The 21,780-nt window shown below is 40.5% G+C and overlaps 1 protein-coding gene across 1 annotated transcript in view; it reads left to right on the top strand.

Moving 5' to 3' along the window:
* Nucleotides 1–5,932: 5,932 nt before the first annotated feature.
* Nucleotides 5,933–21,780, top strand: part of PRKCD (protein kinase C delta) — a 62,335-nt gene continuing 46,487 nt past the window's right edge. Inside the window, exon 1 of the mRNA XM_064156528.1 lies at nucleotides 5,933–6,114. The gene's annotated coding sequence lies outside the window, so the exon portion shown is untranslated. The remainder of the gene's footprint in view (nucleotides 6,115–21,780) is intronic.

The following is a 21,780-nucleotide window of genomic DNA, read 5'->3' as shown; positions in this document are numbered from 1 at the left end:
TGAATATCAACACTGAGGGAAAAAATGGTTTTGTGGTCAGTTAGGACAGTAAACCTACTAAAACATCCTAGACATTCAGGTGTTGTAAATCATCATATCTATTCAGGTATGCTGTAGACCATGATATGTCATTTATAAAATATTTAGTTATATGTAATACTATGCAAATCAATACATTTAATTATACACAAAATAATTACTTTACAAAAATAAAAGAGATCACACAGAATCATAGGATCACAGACCAATTGACTTAATTTGCATAGACTTTGAAGTGTTTCCCAGTGGCATTACTTTCAAACACAAATGAGGTCAGATCAACGCAAGCCAAAAATGCAGGTGTGAACCCATAAATACTTTCCAAGTGGAAGAGCAAGGCCACACATTAGACCTCAGCAGACATATGCTTTATCAAAAGGCAAGAACTCTGTACTCACTTCTCAAAAGAAAATGTGTAATGGTCTAAAAATTCACTTTTCTGACAAAAAAAGCCTAACAGGATGCTGAGTGACACCAATGCCCCAGATCTAAAGAGGTCACAGCAGAATTTATTCAGGAAATATGTCTGGAATACTGGCCTGAGTACACCTAACAATATAACTTATCTTCAAACACATTCACACAGTAGTTCAGCTGAACATGGGCTTTTCAATTCTGCTACTTAGCAGCCTCAATTTGTGAAACAGTTCAATTCCTGGGGCAGAATCTATTTTTAGCCTCTTACTAAAAACTACAGTAAATATACTTAGTGTCTTTATTATTCAACTAGATTTTAAATAGCAACATCAAATCTTGCCTTTTACCCTGCTACCAATAGCAGCAAACAAACACAAGTGATGGGCTCAGTCATTATTTGGCAAGCTGCGTGCAGAACTACTATTTCCACCAAACCCTATCTCTCTAACCACCATGCAGTGTGGGGAAGAGGCATCACGATACCTCTCTCTGAGGTTGCATGACTCAGCATTTATCCTGTGACCCCAGACACTAACTACACCAACTTCTCCCTGCATGGTTCAGCAAAACTGGGACATGCCCAGGGTAGATGACTTCAATCTTCCACCCTCCTGTGCAAACACAGTCTGTAGTTTCATTATTGACATTTGCTTTCATTTCAGAGGTTCACAAGAATTTATTTTGCATACTATCTTGTTTCACCGATACTATGCCCAGATTTTGATAGCAGCACCTGATGTACCAACAAAAATAAAGCCCACTAAATGAGTATCGTAGCACAGTAATGATCTAAATATATGTCCAAGGATAGACAAGTAGATGAAGATGGACAGCCTGGAAGACTTGAAAACAACATGCACTGTAATCTTAACGAGAAAAAAAATATCCAAGCCTACAGCCCAAGTAGAAAAGAACTAATAATTGAGAACTGAATAGCACTAGCTGCCAAAAGTAAACTGTTCTTTTTCAGTGGTCAAACTATGTTTTACATTTACACAACTTACCAATGAAATTAGGATTCAGGTACTCACATATCCTCACACAACGTGACAATAAGGCACATGTTTCTTTGTGCAAATGGAGCATTGTTCCAGTCACAGCATGGGCCTGGTCCATGTTATTGTTTGCACAGTCTGAAAGTATGGCTAAAGTGTTATGAGCATACAACCCCCCCCAAACCAACCCCACACATCATGCCATTGTGGTTTGCATTGTTAAGACGACCATTTACACTGATAAAAAGACACACACACTTTTATTAATAACTTCCAAACACCTGACAATAATATGAAGAAATGCCAGTCCTTTGTCCTAGGGGTAGGGTGGTTCAAGTACTATGGATTTTTCTACTGTGCCTTGCATGCCTGCTCACTCACTGAGAGAGCAGGACCAAGCTGTCCCTTCCTCCTGCTGCCCACTGCCAGCTGTTGGGGAGAGAGGAATAAAGCAGGAGAGGAGTAGACAGAAAAGCGCAGCCACACTCACATCCTTTGCCCTAGAAGCCATCACTTGCTGCCACTGGAAGTGACAGCAAGAGAAAGAGAGACCAGCAACCTTAACAGCAGGTCTTAACCTCCTGGTCTAATCATCCAAGATTCGCATTCAGCACAACTGTAGTCCCTGGATGTATCCCTTAATGAGATAAGATTAATAAAATGTATGGGCATTACCCCATATGATATATTTAAATAGAGAGAGGATAACTTCTCTTAAATGTAGTGCCTAACCACAGTGTCTCACCTGCAGACAGTCTTCCTGACCCAGCTGCAGCCCTACACAGGCACAGCAGCTTCCTCACATGTACAGAGGCAAACCCTCAAAATGTAGGAAAAGCCAAGTGAGCTGCAAGTCACAAGAAACAGCATGCTAGTACAAAGAAGCCTTTCCTTACTCAAGGTAAAACCTGCAAAAATAAGCAGCAGAAATTTATATAATTATCAAAAACATCTCTAAAGCTGGAAGACTTTACAATAGGAGGGCCAGTCTGCATGACTCTGCTATGAATCCAAATGTATATGGCAGCCAGACCTCCATCTGACCAAAATCAGTATCTGTGTCATTGCTAATACATAAAGAGCTCACGTCCTTCATGGAGAAAAGTTTTTAAAAATGGAGGAAAATTATTACAGAGAATGCAAGCCTATGACCTCAGCCTTAAGAGGTTGAATAAATGACAGCACATAATGTTCAAAACACTCTAAAAAGTGAATTCACACAGTCGGCCACAGACCCATATAGATGGCAATGGGTGGAAAGTCCTATTACCACTAGACTTTTCTACTCACACCCCTACTGCTGTCAGAAAAGAGGAAATGAGAGCAGGCATTTGGTGGTTAGATTTGGGAAGGAGAGCCCAATGAAGCCCTGTTGCAAAGCAGGGCTGTGAAAAAGAACTTAGCAATAACTGCCATGATTGTGTTCTGTTCTGAAATGACACTTCTGTGTAAGAAATCATCTTTGCATGAATCAAGTATTTGCCATTTAAACTAAAATCAGGTATTGTAGATACAGCAATTCAGCTCACAAAATATGATCACATGCTTTTGAGACACAGTTTTGTACCAGTCTAGCTCTGAAATCTTCAAGGAAGAAGTTCTTAGCTTCTAATACAAAATGTTCAGTTGCATTTGCTATAGAAAGCTCTACCTCTCACTTAAAAAAAAAAAGAAATCTATCTGTGCAAAAATAAAGTGGAAAAACAAGTTTCCTGGATGGGAAAGTCCAGCTCCAAGATTTGGTAGTACAAGTCCTCCCCAAAGTTTTCCTGTCCCCAAACAGTGCTTTACCGTGGGTTGGGAGATAATGGGTTTTCTATCCATCTGACAAAGATGTGAAATGTGAAAGCAAACAGTCTCAAGTTGATTTAAAATGTCTAAAGGTACATTCCAAAAAAAAAAAATCATCAGAGACAGTAATGCCCATGCGTTTGTGCCTGTGTTGCTCTCCATATCCATTTTGTGACTGACATCCTATTTTCCAGTAGTTACATTGCAAACTCAATGAAATGCGGCATGCCTTACCTAGGAGGTGACAGAGCACTGCTAAGGGCTATTCAGTAAGAACTGGTTTTCATCCCCTTTTCAGCTCTGTTGCTTGTAAAATGTGTTAATAAAGCCTTCTGAGCTGCATTAGAATCTATTCTGATGAAAGACAATCTCCAACTGTAAGAGCATTACAATGCATTTTGCACTGCTGTGTTTTTAAAAACAAGATTACAGAAAATAATCAGTCAGCAAGAAAGCCTCAGTACCAGGAAACACCTCTAACTTCTAAAGCCGCCTTTCTCTACAGTTGAGAAGATCCTGTTTTATTTCCTGTAGATTACATCTCTACATCTTCACTTGGCCCTAATTCAACCTGAACCCACTGATCGACCAAACAAAAGCATAAGGTGCAAATCTCTTCAGACCTTGAATAATTTCCACAATCCAAACAAGAAAAGTCTGCATGAAGTGATGCTCTAAATAACTGAATTGAAACCATAGTTAACAAATGGCTTGCTGCAACATTATATGGTGGGGTCATGAACCAAAATGGACTCTCTCTAACCATTTATATTCCTTTAAATACTCAAAGATCATGGAATTAAATAAAATGCTTTTTAAAGCACTTCATTTTGCCAAACTTCACTGGAAGTACTGAAATAAGGAAAACTGCTTGACCACAGTTAGCTTCGGCTTTTCTTCCTCTCATTCAAAGTAGTTTTAGTTTTGTTTTTATAATGCAATGTTTAATTGCTCATGCATATAAAGTTCTCCAGATTCTGGCACAACAGCACATCTACATAATTTTAAATTAAGATCCTCATACAATTCATTACAGAATTACAGTTAACCAGATAAGCTTCTATCCCAAAGCAGAAAAAAAATTTATTTCTATGTTTTAATTAAGAAAAACCCCCACACTTAACCATAAGAACATCTCTACAAATCACTACATAGATTATTTTGCAGTAGAGGTAAAAAATAAATGACCCAAGATGACTCCACTCCATCACTTTTACCCAAACTGATTATTATTATGTCTGCTACAACTCTCAGTTGACAGCGATTTTGCTTTAAAATAAGTTATTTCATTTTAAACAAGCTGCTGACAGGGCTGATTTATATACACATCACAGCCTTTCAGATTTGATGTCGGACAGAACAACTCGGAGATAATGGAATTATGGGACTGAGTAAAAAAATTACAATTTCCTGGGTCTACCTTCTAGAATGTCTAGCCCCTGGAGGACTTTTCAACTCTACGGTTCTTAAACATACAACACTGAGTAACTTCAGTGTTATCTTAGGAGTATCAACTGAAATGTTCTGGAAAGCCGGGCACCAAACAGGTGGAATGTGTTTTTAGAAATGACTCTGCTATCTAACAGCTGGGTCACAGCCTCCCACAAGGTTCAACACCCTCAGCTGCACACCACAACTTGCACCTGCCTGGGGAAACACCCAGTCACTGTAGTTTTGCAGAGGCACAAAACCTCACTCTTTTCATCACTGCTTTGATCTAGGGCAGAATGAGATCATTTGAGATGAAAATGTCAAAGCCATTTACACCTGATCTGTGTGAGCTAAGAAATGATGACAAAGTTTTGCTTGACTCCTGTTAAAAGGAGCATGGACATGTTTTTTTTTCTGCTTCTTACACTTCACACATTTCTGTGATGAAATCTATTCCTGAAGCACCTCATTTTAACACTAAAGATTGTAGTACTGAAGGCTTACAGGAAAAACAAGCTACATTATTTGGAGCATACTACAAACTGGGGGAAAATCCCTGGCCAGGACCTTGAATACACTGTGAAGGCCTCAGCACATCAGCAAAGGCCATCTCTGAGGTGACAGCAGTGCTCGGAGCTGCAGCTTACCCAGACTCCTTAGAAAAACATAGTTTTCAAGCCCCCGGGAAACATTTAAACAAGAGCCTGGAAGTGCAAGCGTAGCAGAAGGGCACATGTTCCTCCTGTTCGGCAGGGACACACCGAGTGCTCTTAGGCCAAGTTCCAGCTCCTCAAGCCCAGATGCTTTTCGCACTTTAGTGACCAGTGAACAAAACCCCCACCAAAGCCACAAAAGAAAAATCTCTGAAAAAGAAAACCCAGCAAACCACCTTAAATCATTTCTTTCGCTCAAACACAGCTCAGCACCCGCAGCACCAACACGGCCCCGGCCGTGGCCTTACCGCCCCACCTAGAGCCGCGCCAAGACTCAGCAGGGGCCCTTCGCCCAAACTGCCTGCCCGCCGTGGGACGAGACACGGCGCTGGCGCTTGGCCAAAACAGGGCTGCCCAGACCACCATGACTTAGGCGTTCGCACATACGTCCATCTCCAGCGACAGGCGAATGAACCACAACACAAAGACACCGTACCGTCGACCACCGCCTCGGGCCATGCTGCCGCCAGCTCCCCTCAGCACCTCCGGGGCGGGGCCGGCGGCCCGGGGGCGGTGGCAGCAGGTGAGAGCTGCTCGCGGCTCGCAGCTGCACCCCGTGGGCGGAGAAGAGGGCGGGGAGCGCCGAGCCGGGCCGGGCCGGGCCGTGGCCGCGGCGGAGATCCACTGGCTGCCTTCCCTCTTCGCTCAGATACTCGCACGCTTTTTCATTCGGGACAGCGCCTGAAACTCGGTGACGGTCGCGGTCCCTGAGGGCTCTCTGGAAGCAGGTGAGTGCTGGTACCTGCCTTTGGCACGGGGCACTCCGTGCCTGGCAGTTCCTGCCCCGCCTGGCGCTGGGTGAATGAGGAAGCGATACGGGCTCTGGTTCCCTCTGGCTCGGCTGGCTTCCGTGGGGCTCACGGTGTAGAAAGAGGTGCCTGGTTCGTCCGCCGTTGTACTTAGTCCTGGTAGGTTGGGCGTGAGGGGTGGGTAAGCCGGGCAGCGCTTACCGGTGGAGCTGGGGCCGGAGTTCGTGGGGCTGCCTCCGACATCGAAGCGCCGGGTGTCGTGGGGCTTTCTCTTCAACCGCGCCTCCATGTTGGGCTCCGTGCCCCGGGGCGGGGGGCTGTAGCGAGAGTCCCGGGGCCCGGCCCGGCCGCGGACTTTGTCCGCTGAAACCTCCCGGTCTCCGAGCTCGGAGTTACTTCGGATGGGGCCGGCTTGTTCGGCTTGAGCCGTGAAAGTCTGTCAGGCTCTGGCCGGAGGGACGGGCGCGCACCGCCGGAGCGTTGGCGGGAGGGAGAGACTTGTGCCCCGTATGGGAAGATGAGGAGATCCCCGTGGTCCTTGACAGAAACCTGGAGTTTCCTCGTAGCAGGAATTCTGATTCTATCAAGTATGGGGAATTTTTCGTGGTTTTGTTGTGGGTTTTTTGTTTTTCCTTTTGCCCTCCACTCAGTTGCATTGGTTCTTGGTTTCTATCTCCCGTACGACAGTGAGTTAGAAGCAGATGAAATGCATGGTCTTTTAAACAGTCAGGTTTCCAGCTGAATGGCGACAGACAATAAGAAATGAAGGAGCAGGAATGCCTGTTGCTTTTGTGTCCATGACAGGCTGCGTCTCTTAAAAAACAGTTTTCAGTTCATTGCTAGTGAATGCCCCGTTTGCATTGGGGTGTGAAGTATAAAAATTATGGCATTTTGTGGTTACATCTGACATCTGTTTACTTGTGGGCTCTGAGTGTTGCACCGCTTCACTTCTAGATTATTCAAGTAATGCAGAGCAGACTTAATCTGGACCTAGGAGGTCTTGCAGGAGATTTATATGCAAAGGATATGTTGTCCTGTATCCCATTTCTTGATGCTTCCAGGGCAGAACCGAGTCTGCAGAAAGGCATAACTGGATCTCGTGCTGTATCTTTCCTAGTTTTAGCGATTTAATCTCTGAATTAGTGTTTAACAACTCTACAAACACTCTGTGCCAAAATCCTGGATGCGGTTGTTATGTGTTTAGTTTCTTCTGAATTTTATTTGGGCCATGGCTTTGTACAATCATTAGTCTATTAGCAGACTAATAAGTAAGCAAATAAACTCATCTGTTTCCCATCTAGCAAAGAATGCTGTGCAGCGTTGTACCTACAACCAAGTGTAACCAATATAGCCTTCTGAACAAGAGATTATTAAGTGCTTCTGAAGTGATTAAGCAATAATTAATAAGCATATTTATTAAAAAAAATTATACAGCATTTGCTGTTCATTTTAGTTCCCCAAAATGGCTGTATTTAAAAATTAGGTGTTTGACTTGAGAATGAGTACAGTCACCCCAAGGCACTACTATAGGAACCTGTAAATACTGAATGAAAAAAAACAAACAAAAGGTGTAAGTGTATAGGTGTTTCTGACCCTTCCTATGGGTCGCATAACAAAATACAGCTTTGTGCTTTTATTTAAGAAATTATTAAATGCTGGTGCTTCTAGTTTTCTTGGTCCACGTAGTTTTTCTCACCGTTATCTTATTGTAAAATTAAACATAGCAAACTTCTAAGGAGGAGTGATTATCAGAATGAAGTACCTAACGCTTGAAAACTCAGCAGTTAAAACACGGAGACACTTAACAAGGTATTTCAATAGGCACTGTTTGTATGGCCGTATGTCATGCTAAACATAAAACAATTTGGAGGTTGTGTGAAAGAATTGTCAGGAGGACTCTGAAATTTTCATCCTGCATCTTGTAACTCAGGTTTAGGTATGAAGGAATTGCTGCCACTCAGTGGCTGATACAAATGTATAGAGAACTATGTTACACAGCTCTGGTCTGTGTGTGCTTAATGAGTGTGTCATAATGTAACGATTTGGTGAATGTGTGTGAGATAATTGATCAGGAAGATGCTCATATTGTTCTCACAAGACAAGAGCTCATTCTAAAACTTTTTCTTTTCCCTTTTGGATTTAATGAATTATCATGCACCTCTTCATTAGGCATAATTGCACAGTAGGGCTGTAATTTTCTTATTGAAAAGAACAGTGGAATAGCATAATAATTTTGCCTTTTTGATCTCACAGCGTAGTTGAAAAGATACCCTATAAAGAAGGAATTATTTTTAAACTAGAAACTACTTCTAAACTAGGAAAGTCAGGAAATTTTGCAGGAGAAATCTTTAGATAATCTCTCAAAGAAATCTTGGCTATTTGATGCTATGTAGATTGAGGAAATAACAGTAAGACCTGGAAAGAGGACATCTCTTATTAACATAACTGATTTCCTGGGAAGAGCATAGAATCTTTCAGGCCTCTGAGTCTGTTTTGATGTTTGAAAACTAGTCAGTACAACTAGAGTTCATGTCAAATTGAATACTTCAGAGCTTAATAGCTTAACCAACCCTCTTGGTTTCTGTCTGAAACACTTTGCTGTCACCCTGCTATGTGCACAGGTACACATCTTCTGCTCTGTGGGTGCATTGTTTGTCCATAGCTGGAGCTCAGCTCTGGCTCCTGCTCCTGAAAAAAGGCCTCTTCCTTACCTCTCACTACACAGCTGCACTGCATCTAGAGGTGGGACTGTAGCACATGTGAATGTATCCAAGTTCATTTCAGTTCAGCTATTCTCCAGTGAAGCTGCAGCAATACAAGCCTCGTTGTGGCTGGTGCAGTGTAAATACTTCACAGGTGTTGGCCAGCACTGAGGTATGTGCCTGTTCTGGGTTCATTGGCACAGGTATTTAAGAGCTCTAAAGCTAACTCAGGTGTGTCTCTTCATGGTGCAGTCCAAATGCATTATGTACCAATAGGCCACCATTCCCTCCATGGCATTTATGGAGTATATACTTAATGTGCTGTAAAAAGATTGGAGGAAGAAAGGAATAGGCTTGGGATTGAAATGTTTGTGGCAGATGAGCCTGAGCTGAGTGAAAAGATAAGGGATATACCTGTGGAGTCTGGGGTCTGACTGATTTCATTAGGAACCAAATTCTTCTGTTAATCATCCACAGATGAGAAAGGTTGTCTGGGTGGGTAGGTTTGTTTGTTTGTTCACTCTGCAATTATCCTTGTATTAAATACAGCTTCTCCATTGTGGTTATCAGGTTCTGAAAAAAAGCCATCTGAAAAGCACCAAAACAGTAGTAGTAGTCTTTATTTTTTTTAGACTGCTTTCCTTGCTCCAAGACAAAACATGCCATCTTCCTTTGCCTGCATAATCTGAGTACAGAATTTGGTTCTGCAGAGCTCTATCTGGAGCCAAAGGATGATGAGCAGGAATAGGGAAAGGGGGAGAGCTGCTTGTGCCCATTCAGAGCTATTTGAGTAGCACATTAGAAGTAATCATTCTGCATCCTCTTGGCTGTGCTTTTTGCAAAGATGGAATTAAGAGATGAGTCTGAGAGGGCTCTTTATAGTCTTGGTAAAATAATAGTGAAATGACTTGTGTTATATTCTCATTTACAAGGCAGTTACTTCAACCTGGAAGAGTTTTTATACTTTCTTAAAGGGGCATTACCTCTCTAAGGCAGAGATACCCCATTAGTTTGTGGGGTTTTTTGTGATGTTTGAGTGATTTTGCAAAAGTGTTCTCTATAGGTAGTAGTGTACTGCCTTTAGCTCTGTAGGGCCACCTGTATGATGTATATACCAGAAGCTGCACTAGTTTGCCATCTGTGTTGCCAGAGACACCAGGAAAAGCCAAGAAATGAAAGATTTGGCAGATGAGTAGTGGGAGCCTCACAAATATGTCCTTGGCAAGAGTGGCGCAAGACTTCTGGGTAGAGCTAGACCAGACTCCATTATTACAAGTAACAGTGACATAGTAAAGGGATGTCTATCTGTGTGTTTCAGATATTTTCTGTTGCTTTTTCTTGTTAACTAAAATTCATGCACGTGGAACATTGTGTGTACCTTTCAGGGACAGAAAGGCCCCCTGGAATCCATAAAGTAAGTTATGTTTTGAAAGAGCTGTTGCTCTTTCCTGATTGATGGGAGATTTGATAGTTTCTCACTAAAAGGTGAAAGTGATGTAGCACAGATGTATATCAATTAGCTGCAAATCAAAGAGGCAGGTCATAAAATAAACTCCTAAAAATTATTTCTCAAGCTAAGAAAGGGAATAAACCCACAGAACACATTTTGCAGTGTCCTCTTAGCAAAATTAATTCCTTTGGTAATTCCTTCTCCATCGAGTGTAATTCTCTATCTGAAAAAGTAGCTGTAAGACTAATCATAACTGGTGTTCATTTAATAATAAAATCCATGGAGTTTGGAAGTGACCATCACAGAAAATGATGCTGATGCACATTAATCATGTAAGGCTTCTATGATAGTTGCCTGACTGTTAATGGAGGAGAGTGTGCGCTTGATGTCTGAGCATTTGATCAGCCAACCATCCAAAATACATAAAATAAGTAAGCAGCACCTCTCTGTATGCCCCTGAATAGGATTATCTTGAATTCCAAGGTGCTACTCACTTTTGACTATAAACCAGATTTGCAACATATATTTCTACTATTCCTAATACTTTTCCTTAAACTATGAGCAAACTGTGGTCTTGTTTGGTTGAAATGTAACCAGGTGGTTTTACTTTTCACCCATTGATAGTGAGGGTGAAGTTGGGATAGCTTCTAAGAAATTCATTAATAGGTCAAAGTGTTATTACACTTGGTATTGTATGTGTGGTTGAGACTCTACTAAAACAAGCTCTTCCCAAGCAGCTTAGTAAAGGTGCCCCTCTTTGCTGAAGAGTTGTCTGGGGGTTGAAATCCTTTCCCCCTCACTGGGCTCAGAGGAGTTGTCAGGGTTATCTGAATTAGAATCTTTTCTCATCTTCTGGATGCCAAAAACTTTTAAATGGCATTTATGTTTGGCTTCAATCTGCATTATGTTTAGTCTTTTGCATTCCCATAATTAAGTATTTATCGACTTGCTTGGCTCCCCAGTATAAATATAGCATATCTTGAAACTTATGTGGTAAATCTAAGCTTCAGCTCTTTTCCCACCCCTGAGCTATGAAGTCATGCATGCTACTGATTTGGAGCTGAAAGCCTAGGCCTGTGTTGGTTTAGCCTCACTATTTGTTGTGTGACAAATCAGTAATGATGAGATGACAGAGAGAAAACTGCATGTTGTTTTTTTAGCACTCAAGTGCGAGGTCACTTTTGGAGTGTTTGAAAATATTTTTTCCCCAAACACCTATTTGTTAGAGATGTAATTGCATCCTTGTTTGCATGTTTGATTCTTTCTCACATTCTCTGGTTTCTTGAGGAAGTGCAGTTTAAGCTTTGCCTTAGTTTCTACCAAAGGAACTCATGAAATCTGCCTGTTCAGTCAGTATCACTTTGTTCCTCATCATACGATGATGCCTGATTTACTTCAGTCCATGAAATGTATCAATATTCAGTATGAGGAACAGCTTCAAGGGAGAAGGGGTTTAGTTTGTGATACCAGGTTTTTTGTTTCTGATAGTAAGCTCTTTTGCTTGTAACTCATAGCTAGATTAAGGTTAAGCTTGGCTTCTGCAGTCTGCCTTTTTCTGGGAAATTCCCTAGTGAGTACAAACGCAGTGAAGCTGAGCTATTGCTAACACATTGTTCAATGGTTGAACTGTGCTTTTCTAGACGAAGACTGCATTTGATTCTTGTTTGAACAAAAGAAGAATTCTGTATTTCTTTCTTAGAAGAAACAGTCCCTTTAAAAAAAAAAAAAAAAGGAAGATACAGTCCAGCTGCGAGCAAGTAGGGCCTGTTGCATGTTCTTATCTTGTATGCTCGAGAAAAATGAGTAGACAGTGCAACAACTTGGAAAGACTGTCGTGTTTGAAATATGACTCTGACTGCTCTGTATATTTTATCTCAAAATTGTCATGCTATGTTTTGTAATGCCTCTGGGTGATTGCATTTTGTTAGCATGACTGCGTAACCCAACTGAGCATTTTGGACTTGACTAATTTTGATAGTGCCTGCTGAACTGAAGAAAATGCTTTATTTGCTAAATAAAGTTCTGAGTCAGAATATCTTACTGGGAAACATTTGTGAAATTAAGTTTTACTCTTATTTTTTAAAAAAAAGTATTCAATGTATATTCCTGTGAGAGAGAGCACAATTGGCTGACTTTCATCATGTCAGTGGTGCCAGGATCTTTCATTTTGATAATGAACTTTGTTCCTTTTTTAGGTTAAATAAGAAAACTGCATTTGAAACCCTCATACCTACAGGTATATCTCTGCATGCAAACAAGTTTATTTCAGTATTGATAGATAGCCAGCTTTGCATTTCTTGTGGATTTTTCTTTTTTCACTAGTCTGGTCCTTGAACTCACTGACCAATGATGGTCACATTTCCACATCTACTGTACTGGTCTATTAATAATGTGTTCATGCTGAGCTATGAATTGCTCAACGTGAGTTTAGCTGTTCACTTATGTGCCTGTTGGTCAATGCCTGTAGTCTTTACTGAACTCAAATATTCTTGTTAATGACTTGGAGACGCTAATTGCCAAATATCCAGAGCAGTTTTGTCTGTTGGGAAATCGTGTGAGCTCTTCTGTATTACATTTGCTTGTAATAAGCTCCTTAATAACTGACAGGAGCTAATACTTAATGATTTCTGTTTGAACAAGCTTTATCAAGGAAGCAGCATTCCAGGAGCGGGAGCTAAACTCTTTCAGGTAGTTGAAGAACTAAAATGCATCCAGTTTTGGTTTGATTTGAATGCAATGGACCATCAGCATGTGAACTTGTCTTCTCTCACTCTCTCAGCTAAAAAGCAGACTCCAGCCCCTGGAGTTCCTTCAAATCTAGCACAAGGATTAGAGAAGAACAAGTAAAACCAGGGATCAGTAGGCAGCCCTTGTGTCCTGCTTAAAAAAAATTGTCAAGGAACAAGAGAGGACAGAATTTGAAGCAGTGTTACAACTTTGGCAGCTATCCTGCCCCTTCCTTTGTCCTGTGAAAGACGCATCTTTTGTTGTGCAAGTCTAGTGAAGTCGTTCTCTTGTGGGACTGGGACTCCCCACCTTTACAACAGCAGAGGAGATATTTTATGAGGGGAATATTGCCAGATACTTTTTTCCTAGTATATTTTTTTTAACAGGCCTTTTTGAAGAAGTATGTGGTTTGGACCAAAGGATTTATAGGTCTGCTTGTTAATCCCCACAGGGTGTGTATTAGATTTGTAGGGTTTTTTTTCCTCCCTTAGACTTTTACAGTGAGGAAGCCTATGATCAGTTTATACCTCTCATCTCATCCATAATTGAAAAGTAGCTATTCCGTTGGCAAAAACCTACTTCATTGCATATACACTTGAGAATATCTTAAATATATCAGGTTCTCTGGAAACTCACTCCCCCCATTTATTTGGTCTCAGTGGAGGTTGAGTTTTTTCTACAGGAAATCAGGGTGTGGCAGTAGCACTCAGATTGGCTTGCCTGGTGGTCGCAGTGCTGACTTCCCTGGCTGAACCATCACAGCCCCAGTGCAGGGTCACTACAATTGCATGTCTGCAGGAGTCAGTTGCAGTTAAGGGTGAGTTTTGTTGCATTTTGTGCAACATGCTGTAGCACTGCTGTCATTGCATGCAAATACCTTCTATTGCTATCCTAAGTAAGCACTTTTTGTCTCTGTGTATGTTTATTTTATCTGGCGCTAGAACAAGTTTCATCCGAAGTGGATGATAATGCTCTGTTGCAGCCCTTGCTGGTTTCCCAGCAAGCCTTTCCACAATGCTCTTTCTTAAAAGACTAAGTTGTTGCGTCTGCACCACAGGCACCCACACCATGTATCCACTGAAAACAATATATGTGTTGTGAATGAGGGAAGGCTGCCACTTAGGCAAGGAAGTTGATGGATTTCTGTTATAAAAGCAAGCAGGAGAGAGAGCAACAGTACGAGTATAGAGACAGACCTGGAGCACAGCAGGAGCAGCACAGTACGGTATGGTGAGAACTGCCTGGCTATGTGATCCTGCTCAACCTTGTTGCACCATGATTGTCAAAGGGGTGCTGCCAGACTTGATACTTTCAATTCATCTTCCTGCACTCCATCTCCTCTCCAAAGTTTTGCAATACAACCCAAATGCCTGCCGATGGGGCTGGGGCAAGGAAAGGAAGTGGAGCTCTGGTGCGTTGCTGTATTCTGTTTTCTATTTCAGTTTGAAGTGCAAGCTTGCTTTTTTGTAGCAGTGCCACTAAAATTTTCAAGGCAATGCTAAAGCTTTAATCTAATCTCTACTCATACCTGTCAGCTTGGTTTTCTGACCTTTTTAGGCTGTTGCAGTTTGGAATCAATGTTGCTTTCCTTTTCCAGTGGGTGGCAGCTGAAGCAAAGAGAAATGTTTATTTGCTTGAAAGTTTATGTAGGTGCATATATAAGGAATGGGAGAAGAAGCCAAAACAGTCTAGGCCTTTATTGTCTTTCCCTATGCTGAGCTATTTTTTATTGCATCTCCTAGCTGGAGAAAAGTACATATCAAAGGCCCTCTTGTGACCAAAATCTGCTTTGGTTTTCAATCTGCTCTACTTCTTGTCTATTGTTCTGTTGCATGTTTCCTTATTTTCTTACTGGTTGATAACTGAGTTCAGTCCTTCCATCAGAAGAGCCTTCACTGTGTAAGCCTAGATTCAAAACTTCTTGCAGCAATGTGTTCAGCTTCTCAGATCTGCATTCTGATTTTTAAATACAATATGTAGTAGCATTCCTTTCTCCTTTTTAAAAAAGCAAGTCTTGGCAGCAGGACGTCTTCAATGGTGATTCTTAGAAATTCAATATGTATTATAATATCTGCATTTAATATCTATTTCTTTGAAGGGCCAAACTTTGGCTGGAAAGTGCTTTCATGTATGTTTCTTCTATGCAGTTAGTGTCTGTCTCATTCATAGCTGAGTTTCAAGCACATGTTATTGAAATAGCTTACTGGAGTCCAAGTTCCGCTTACTTAAAGTACATATTAATATAATTAGTGAATATATAAGTAAAACATACATTAAGTATATAATTATGGGAATACAAATATAATTTTTAATGTGTGAACTACCACATTTTTAAATGCTGTAGAGAATAGGTTAGATCTAATTTTTTTTTAATTGCATGAAGTTTGTATATCAATACTGCAAACAAAAGTCAGGTTGAGAATTGGTTTTTGACCACGGAGAAGGATTTTGTGTACTTTAAGAAGAGCTATATTGCACCATTTTATAATTTTGTATTATTATTTTTTTACTTTCCAGGCTATTAAAACAATGGTAGGGCCTTTTCAGTGTTTCCCAGTGCTTTACATGATGGATAAATATTTAATGCTGCATAAAAAGATGGAGAAGACTTTTGTTATAATGACTTTTCCCAGGGATGAACTAGCAGATAATTTTTATAATCCACAAGTATACTTAACTTATCTATTAATCTCTCTCCATCTTCTCACTGAAGAAAAAGAGGTCTTATATATGTATTTAATGTAGCTAGGCCAAAATGTATTTGCTTAAATTGGATAACGTTGTTATAAATGCCTTTCACCAGTTGTACTTTATCCAAACTAAGTCAGCTTATCATAGCTAAGCCTTGTCTAAGTGCATGTGGTGTTCCACTTTGTCTGTTACATTGATGCTGTTAAATACAATAGCTTATGCAAACAGGATAATTCTAAACACTTACAAACTGATTTGCCACTTATATGCATCCAAGTTCTTCTGCTGCTGCTGTTGGAACAAAGTTCAAGTTGGCTGATAGATGGCTTGTAAAACTATTTTGAACTCTGACTGGAAAAATGTCCTGGAAGAAATCTTTCTGCCTCATCTGGCCACATGAAATAAATGATGATAAATTAATTATTCGAGCAGCAAGAAGTTGAGCTTCGTCTGTTTGATAAGAAAACTGATTTTGCTTATCAGCAGTATTCTTTGGCTATAATGACCTAAAATGGAAATACTCTGAAAGCTGAGGCAGAGTATGTATTCAGTTTTGTCAGAGGCAAGCAGTCAAATAAAAAATAACCTTAAAAAAACAAACAACCAAACAACAAAACAAGACTTTATAATAACATCTCTGATGCCTGTAATGGCAGTCAGTCATTAGGAAAAAATAGTTCAGTTTTGGTTCCTCAGATGTTTCTGTCAATTACTGTATTGTCATTTGCTGGAAGAATTGCTATGCACTTCTATGGACACTGAGGAAAAAGTCTCTACATTATTTTCAGTTGTTCAATACAAACACATAACGATAGCACCCTTGAATATTGGAGATTTTTTTACTTATTTGGAGGGCTGTGGAAGGATTCCATCATTGTTTCTTGTCTAGATTCAAAGAGTCTGCTTGTTACAGTGTTTGTCGTCTTTTGTTTCTTGTTCATATAGCTGATGTTCTTCTTGCTACTTCACACCACTTTCCAGTGATTAAACTGATCCTAATAGTAGAAAAGTTGAGTGAGGTTCAACAGAAGGATGTTATATTTGTTTGCTTTAAACAAGCCGTGACAGTTACACAGTTCTGTTTTGAATTAACATCTCTCCAAGCTAGGATGTACACTTAACGCTTCTCAGAGGCACTAGTGTGAGTACTCGGTACTTCAAAGGAAAGACAGCCCTATCTAGCATTTTATCTTCTTAAGAGCACAAAAAAAGAATGCCGGACTCATAATTGAAAGCATTTGCTTTAGGCAAGCTATCCCAGGAAGAATGTATCCTTATTCTGCTGCGTTTAGTTGTGCTTTAGTCACTACGAGCATGCTGCTGCCTAGTAAGAGTTAAAGACAACTTTTAAAACATGCCTGTTCTGTGCTTGTGATACTATTCCTGTGGTACTTTAGCTCTTTTATGGCGTTCTAGTGGATGAAGTTGCAGTACATAAATGCAGAAGAGCATTCTTAATGTCACTGTCCTATTTTCCAAAGTCTGCTTAATACCTCTGTGGAACTGCTTAACTATTAAGTCTTCGAAGTAATTTGTTAGGAAATCTACAAAGCTACAAAACACATTGCAGTACACCCTTTTCTGCACTTGGGGACTGTTTTAGCACCCATGTATAAATTCCACAGCGTAGCTGTAGCTACATGCATGAAGCAATGGGGGAAAGCAGTGGGGAAATAATGGAAGCTGGATTGGAGTCTCTGAAGAGATACAGCAAGAGTGATTTTGTACTGGGCAGTAGAACTGTTCTGCTTCTGCTTGGCCTCTAATATGTTGTGTAGTTTGGGTAAATTCCCTTGTTTCTTGCCCAGTAGATCATGTCATGTTTTTTTTCAGTTGTTTGTTTGGTGTTCCTATTGTGATAGCTTGAGTGCAGATACCTTGTGTGGGCTATCATCTTATGTGCTCTGCTGCCAGCCCCATCTCATGCAGGGCGAGTAAAGAGCTGTCTAACTATGTTACTGCTCGTAGCTTTCATCCAGCATCTTAGAAGGGGTCATGCTGAGCTCAACCCTGTGTGCTGCAAAGAAACCCCCACTTGTAGGCTGACACTGTCTGAGCTGTTCACTGTTGGAAGCTGGAGAGATTTCCTTGTAATCGACAGTGTACAGTATTGCATCAAGGCTAGAAACCAAGATGAAGGAATTGTTCCTGCCAGCACTTCAGGAAAGGGCAAATAGTTTCAAGACTTTGACTTTTCTTATGCATTTTTTGAGACTTTATAATAATGTTTCTGCGAGATTTTGTTTCCTTGAAGTTAGGATTTACATGAAGGATTCTCTTTTGTGCCCATGCAGATATGTTAATAAGATGGGGATAAAATGAGTAACAGAGAGTTTTGTCATCTCTGGAAAAAAGCTGGAAAAACTACTTAGTTTCATCTTTCCACAAATCCCAGCTAGGTTCGTGCTCAGTGTCACTTGAAGCCATGTCCTGACACTGACTGCTGCTCTCTTGAAGCAATTGCAGGAAACTACAATAGCAGCATCCTGTCGCCCTCGTGTTTACCTGCAGGCTGAGACTGCAAGTCTTCACAGTCATCTAAACAGACTCTTGTTGAGTCTTCTGAATTCTTGAGCTGAGAAATAGCGAGAAAGGCATATTCTCATTAGCTGTAAGCAGAACCTTTTCCTGTTACAGGGGAAACACAGTAACAGGGAAGGTGGAAGCTGTGGGCAGCCCATTGTGAGTTTGGTGCAGTCACAAGGTGCAGATCAAAGCCTTGGGAGAAGGAAGACTGTCCTCTAAGCTTCTGAGTCTTTATATGCAGTGCACATCAGATGTCACATTATATTTTTTTTTCTCAAACTTTTCTCAATGTTCCCATGCTATATGGAATTATCACTTTTGTACTTTATGTTCAGCCTTAACAGCTGGAGGTGGAAGGGGTTGGCTAAAGAACCCTTTGCACCATGTCTCTGGTAGTTACATCTCCCTACAAACTCAAACAGTACAATTTAAAATTGGGTTTTTTCCCTTTGTATATGTATTGTGCCAAATGACATTTGATGCATGCGACATTCATAAATAACCTCTGGTGAAATTGTTCTTACATCTGAGTGATAAGTACAGCTACAAATGGTTAATAATGTCCTTAGCAAGAAACATATTAAGAGGGAGTAGGCTGGTTGCCTCTGTTCCTTTTAATGTGGATCTTGGAATCCAGAAGCAGGTTGGCTCTCACCATGTGTTTGATAGATCTCTGAAGTGGTTCCCACGTTGTTTATGTATGGAAGTTGTCAGAATTCTGAACTGGCCTTTTGGAGTGCAACAGTGGTGCTCTGGGCAGGCTCCATGTGTTCAGGTGCTGCTGAATACAAACCAAAAAGTAATGTAAGCTTTGACTTTTTGAAGATGTTTGGCTGCATGTTCCTACTGTGCAAATCAAAACACTGCATTCTTTATAGGTCAGGAGAAAGGGCCGAAGCAGTAGCAGTGACGTGGCCCGCAAGTGACTTAAGGAATCTCGCAGCAATGTAAGGGGCTTGCAGCTGCACCAGTGAGAGATGTCACGAGGCCCAAGAGAGGATCACAAATGAACTTTATCCTGCTAGTTATGTCCAGTGCTACAAGCAATCCAGCAGGGAATGCAAAATGCTGTTCTAATTCATAGCCCGAGGAAAAGCCAGAAACCTCTGTACTGCGCAACAGGAAAAGACTCTGTCGGAGTGAGGATGACCAAGTTTATCCGTTGCTTTAGACTTCGGTTTGCCTACATGTACTCAAATACTGTACAGCCCATCACATCAGGAAGGAATTAGTGACTTGAGCTATTTGTCCTCAACAGACTTTGAACAATATCTGAGTAGAAACATGGAAGGTAGTTAAACCAGTTTTTCTGTCGCTGTAGATGCGGTCATCATTTAGTCGGCCCAGTAGCACAATCACCAATCTAGAGGTTCAAGAACAAAATTTCCCTGACTTTAGCCAGAGAGCCCATTTGATTTCAGTGTTAATGAAAGCAACATTTTTTTTCCTTCTATTTTAACCATTATGATTGCACCTGTTAGGGGATGTATTCCTTCACCTCCTTTCCCTTAACCAACAAAACCCCAAACAAACAAGAAAAACCAAAGTAAATACCCCCAGCCTTCTGCCATTTTCTGACTTGAAACAGCAAAATGTGATCTTGATGCTGCTTTAAGAAAGACATATGAAATTAAGACTCGGATTCTGTGCTTTGAAACATATTAAACATATTTTAATGTGACCTATCAGGTTTTTTAAATGTTTTTCACAGAATTGTTTCAAACTCACTTTTTCATTTTGTATTCCTGTGTTCTACTGCCTAATCCCATGAGTTTTATTTCTGTGTTTTGCTAAAAAGCCAGCAACTGCTCGATACCATTATCTAAAAGACATCTTATACAAAGGTCTGTGGTGACCTTTTGCACTAGGAAGCTCCAGAAAGCTTTGTTTTGCTGTTGCCCAACTCATTCTCTTCCTTGACTTTTGGCTTCTACTAAACATAAGGACGCAATCATCCAAAAACTGATTCTAAGAATCTTCACTGGGTTGCTTTGATTCTCTCTTACTTTATTCCTCTTAGAAACTGTTGTCAATTCACTTGTGCTCCTGGGAAATTTACACTTCCACAGAGAGCCCATTATTAGAATAAAACCCACTTCTAGTGGTAATACTAGCAAGAAGTATAGTATAACAGTATCATGCAATGTAATGAATTTATGAGATCAGTCATCAAGTCATCTTTCTGTGTTCTTGTTATATGGAGACTTAAGGTTTTACAGGTATCCTGATGTTGGAATAAAAAACAACTGATGGTTAATGAAAATGTGTGCAATTTTATATGTGGCTTACTTCAGAAAAGAGTGGTGAAACTCCAAAGAAAAAAATGTGATGTGGTAAAATGTATCTTACCCAAAATTAAGTGTCTCAGTCACCCAAAAGGATGGGAGTGTTTAGGATTTTCCCCACTTTTCTTCTGAACAAAATCCATTGTGCTATTGTCAAGTCCTCTGCAGTTTCCAGCATCTGCCCCAATAATTAGTTTGCTTGTCAGGATCCCTTCAAAAGAGCAACTTAAAACATTTTTGTTTTTAATTGCTGAAGGTTTGTGTCAACCTTTCCAAAGGGTGTTTGTTCAGTAGCTAGCAATATAGGGGAGGTAGCACAGTGAGCCAACAGCCAGAAGTTGCTCATAGCTGGAGGTTTTTCCCTTTCAAAAGGCCTTGTAACTTCAACAGAGCTATGGGTACTTGCTGTAACTTTCAGAGTAGCTGTGCTCTGATCAAACAGTTCTGCAAGTGTGTACGGTTCTCTTCTTTGAGCTTGTCACTCTTTATGCTTGTTTTGCTTAGTGAAATACTTCAAAAGTTCTGATATGACATTAGTGTGAAGTGTAAGGGTATACAAATCCAGTCATGTATTCCTATAAAACCCCAACTTTGGAAATATATTTGGATATAGAGTTCTGGATCTTTCACAGTAGCTGTTTTGTACTTTGCAGTTAGATTCCCCCCTGTTTGAAAGGGTCTTTGTTACACTTTGGCTTTTCTAGCCATTGATATCCAGGGCTGAGGTTTTCCTGTGGAGGGAAGAACTGGCTAGACTCACCATGCTTTTTCTAATAAAGCTCATAGAGTAGAGTGTCCTCTTGGAAAATGTAACAGGTTTGGTTTTGTTCAGCTGGTGTGTTTTGGACCCTCACCATGTTCTCATTTATCTCTCACTCACAGAAGCACTCTAAAATGTAGCCATTTAATCTTTTTTAGATTATAAAGCCTTTGTTACTGCTCCAGAGTTTGATGGCTGATGTTTTACTGTATGCTTTGATCTATGCTTTTTTGTTTTGCTTTAGTATTTTTCCCCAGTGCCTGTGGAAACACTTAAAGTCCTGATTGTTCTCAGGGACTAAGGCTTTAAAGAATCAATTTGAAAAAGGTCTCTGTTAGATTAATGCAATCATACATATGATTTACCTCATGTTGTAAAATTCATCTCTATTAAAGGCACAGCTTTAATAATTTGCTTTCTGCCAACACGCTGGATTTTTGTGAACAAGAAAAAGATTTCTGGAAGTGCTTTTTGTGGAATAGAAAGATTTCTCTATTGTCTGCC

The sequence above is a fragment of the Pogoniulus pusillus genome, chromosome 16 (genome assembly GCF_015220805.1).
Source record: "Pogoniulus pusillus isolate bPogPus1 chromosome 16, bPogPus1.pri, whole genome shotgun sequence".
Lineage (NCBI taxonomy): Eukaryota > Metazoa > Chordata > Aves > Piciformes > Lybiidae > Pogoniulus > Pogoniulus pusillus.
The sequence above is the reverse complement of the archived record's forward strand: the minus strand, read 5'-3'. Positions and strand labels throughout refer to the sequence as shown.